The sequence below is a fragment of the Austrofundulus limnaeus genome, unplaced genomic scaffold (assembly GCF_001266775.1).
Source record: "Austrofundulus limnaeus strain Quisiro unplaced genomic scaffold, Austrofundulus_limnaeus-1.0 Scaffold1887, whole genome shotgun sequence".
NCBI lineage: Eukaryota > Metazoa > Chordata > Actinopteri > Cyprinodontiformes > Rivulidae > Austrofundulus > Austrofundulus limnaeus.
Window position 1 is genome coordinate 28,547 of NW_013954289.1, and position 3,754 is coordinate 32,300.

General features: G+C 42.5%; 1 long non-coding RNA gene across 1 annotated transcript; it reads right to left on the reverse strand.

The window, feature by feature from the left end:
- Positions 1–612: 612 nt before the first annotated feature.
- LOC106536591 (uncharacterized) lies at positions 613–3,704 on the reverse strand. The gene is made up of 2 exons (XR_001312562.1): positions 3,281–3,704; positions 613–1,501 (listed from the first exon to the last, which is right to left on the reverse strand). It is a non-coding gene; the product is annotated as an uncharacterized LOC106536591 (long non-coding RNA).
- Positions 3,705–3,754: the final 50 nt, after the last annotated feature.

Genomic DNA, 3,754 nt, shown 5'->3' on the forward strand with positions numbered 1-3,754 from the left:
CACACACACACACACACACACACACACACACACACACACACACACACACACACACACAGAGTCAGAGTGAGTACTGCCTGCCCCACTGAGGGTGTGAGGGTGATGTCTTAGCTATACGCACCATCTCTATTCTTATCGCGCTGACGCCACGTACAGCGTCAACACACACTCGCCCCCTCCTCCACTACATTCCCTCACTCCCTCCATCCATCCTGCACTCTTTCTCGCCCTCCTGTTCTCTCTGGTAACTGTCTGAGTCTCACATTCTGCATCCTCCTCCTCTTCCCTGTTACAGGCTGGCTTCTCTCTCTCCCTCTCTCGCTCCACACACACAAACACACACATATACACACATACAGGTGTTCTGATGCACACACCAAACTCATACATCCACAAGCGAGCAAATGTCCTTTCTACACACACGGCTATAAATAGCACCTTTACTCACACACCACTTCCGCTTCATCGTTATGTGAGTACACACAGGTTGCCCTCAGCAACCGTCCATCCACACTGTGATAAAAAGAGGAGGAAACAAAAAGAAATGGAGCACAGAGAGAAAGTGGAAAAGAGGAAGGACCCACAGTGACTGATTCTTATGTGCCCTCGTTGTTTCTTCGTTTCTTTTATTTTCTTCTTTTACCTGTTCCTTATTATTTCCCCCCAAAAACCTTGAGTTTTTATTCTTCTGTATTTCTTTGTGGCCTTGGTCTGAATAAAACCTGTAAAATGAGTCATTTGATGGAATCACACAGATGCGCTCCCTCTTTAACAATCTCTGTCTCCGTTTCTGAAAAAAGTCCGCCTGCTGACATTTAATTAACGGCAGTAAACAGAAACGTCAGCTCGTGTAATTTGTGTCGCGGGTATTTAATCATAAAACAACAATTTGAATAAAATAAGTCTTTAACYGCGGTGTTACATCCAAAAAATCTGTAAGTTCCCTTTTTAAGGGTTTCAATTCTTTTTAAAAGAAAATAGACGAGGCAAAGGTCGTTTCAAAGGGTACAGGCAAGTTCTTTTAACGGTTCAGAAAAAAACGATACAGAAACACCTTATTGATTTGGTTCATTTTTACCTTTGCCTCAAGGAGCTCATCTGGGAGTGATGGATGGATGGATGGATGGATGGATGGATGGATGGATGGATGGATGGATGGATGGATGGATGGATGGATGGATGGATGGATGGATGGATGGATGTTGGCCTTTTAGCAGTGATGAGGGGGGTCACTTTAGTCAATTGAAGAAAGAACTGAGTTGAGTTGAAAATGAAAGGTTTGGTTTTAGTCTGAGATCTGATACAAACAGTTGAAATGGGTTTCTTCCTCTTTTCCGTTCTGACGTCTGATTAGGATGCTTTCTAGGAACCTCCATCTGGATGCTTTCCAGGCACGTCCCACTGGAAGGAGACTCCGGGGCAGACCCAGAACTTGAATCCTCTTGGAATGCCCTCAGGAAGTGTTTCTGAGGAGAGGGATGTCTGGGATTCCCTTCGAGACCTGTCGTTGAAAAGCAGCACAAAACAGATGGATTATAATCAAATCATGGTTCTGCCATTTATTATCTCTTTAAATTGCATTAAGTTACAATTTAATACTTTTACGTCCTTATATGCTCAAACATAAGTGGGCTAAAGTAAAGTGCTTCTCAAAAGTTATTTAATTTTCCATGCAGTCTGGTTCCAAGCACTGACTTTTTATAACTTTCTGCGTCTGGTGAACTTAGTTTGTTGTGGAGCACAGATAGAGACTGCCTGAGAAGAGGAGAGGTTATTCGGTTCAAAACGAAGCGAGGCAGTCTGCGGCTGATCTGCCTGTAAACTGAGACTCGGTATTTTCTCTGTTGATTCGTTTTTTTCTTCCCTTTTCTCGACAGCAGCTGTGCTCTTTTCTTCCACCTGCTCTTCTCTTCCTCTCTCCACTCCTCCCAGCTGCCGTGTYGGATGTGATGATGCTCTGACAGGCTTGGCGTCTGTTCTTGGAGGTGCTGGTATTTTGGGGGGTGTTTGCTACAGGAATAGTGTCAAAGTTGTAGCGTGTATCATGTGGGTGTGAAGCTGGGGAGGTGCTGGGACAGTTTGAGATGAAAGATGCTAAGCTGCTGTGTAGACAGCAGGAAGACCAGGGAGGATTGCGTAAGTTGGCTCCCTGGCAGTAAATTTAGCCCGAACTCGCTCACGCATAAATTTGGTGAGCAGTGCTACCTCAGTCGTCAGAGGCACGGTATTTTGGGAACGCGAGTGTGTTTTGGCATGGGACACGGAGCGTATTTATTGTGCGTTTATTTACACGTCGTGAAGACTGAGAGCTGATCATTTGAGATGCAAAGAGCACCATTTGTATCCCCATTATTCACCTCCCCGCTTCACTCTGCCCTCTGTTCTGCATCCTGTTGTTGCTGTTTCTCATCTAAATGGCAGCTTGTCTCAGTCAGTGGATGACCACAGAAATATACATGTAACATCTCACTGAACCTCATTTTTACTGCAGCTTTTACCTCTCCTTCAAAGTTGACAGGATTGGTCTTAAAGTAAAGAGACATTTTAACTTTCAGGTTAATCTGTAGACTTTTTTAGTTCCTATAAAGCTCCTAGTTTGTCAGTTTTTTTTATTCAGTACAAACTGAACCATTTGTCCTAAATTTAGAATTTCTTTATTTTTTATGATGAGGGATACAAATTCACTTCACTGCTGGTTTTGTCTCAACAGCGGCGCCTCCAGAACTGTGTTATGTGGTGACCATGTGGGGGCTGCTAAGTCCTGTGGGGTATTTTCAGTCCTGGTTCTTTGGGGCCAATATCCTGCATGTTTTAGAGGTTTCTCTGCTCCAACACACCTGATTTGAATGAGTGGGTGATTAACAAACTTTAGTGGAACATGAAGAAGTGATTCAGCATTTGAATCATGTGTGCGGAAGCAAGGAAACAAGTAAAACATGCAGGATGGAGACCCTCAAGGACTGATATTGCTTTACAACATCAGAGCTTCTAAAGCAGGGGTCTCAAACACATTTTCACTGTGGGCCACATGAGCGTTATGGTGGCTCTCAAAGGGCCAGTTGTAATTAACTTTGACATTTTGTGTTCTTTCACTTAATTTTCACTTAATCATTGCTATGACTGAGCACAACAATATCTGAGCTCTATTATTTCCTGCATAGAAACAGCATTTTAACATGTCCTCTTATAAATACTGAAAATTACTACATGTACGACTGACTAAATGTGTAATAAATGATACAGAAATACTTTTAAAAGTAAAAATAAGAGTTTAACTCACTGTTGAGTTGTAAAAAGTAGCTGCCATCTTGAATTCTAAACTCTTGCTGTCAGGTTTAGACGTAGAATGACCCAGGGCACAGGCAGAGTTCGGGTGAAGAAAAAACAAAGCTTTATTAAATCAAAAAGGCTAACGAGGCAGCTGAAAAACTCACTTGGACGAGACGTGGCAAAAGACATGAAGAACCAGACGGGCTACAAAGTGCAATGATCCGACGCAGACTAAACACAGGACAAAGAATATAAAGGCAACTGAAAAGGTTTTTATTAAAGTTCATCAAAGTTCTATTAAAAGTTCATTGTGTGTTTCAAATAAAGTCTTGAAGTACGTGACAAAATGTATTGCTCATCATGGCATGTCAGCAGAAATGTAGTGTGCGAGCAGACAGAATTGGTAAGACAAGGTTAGATCCGTAATTAGTCAATTAATCAAGACTTTTATTTTTGCGGGCCCACTTCCTGTTTTGCCCTAAAA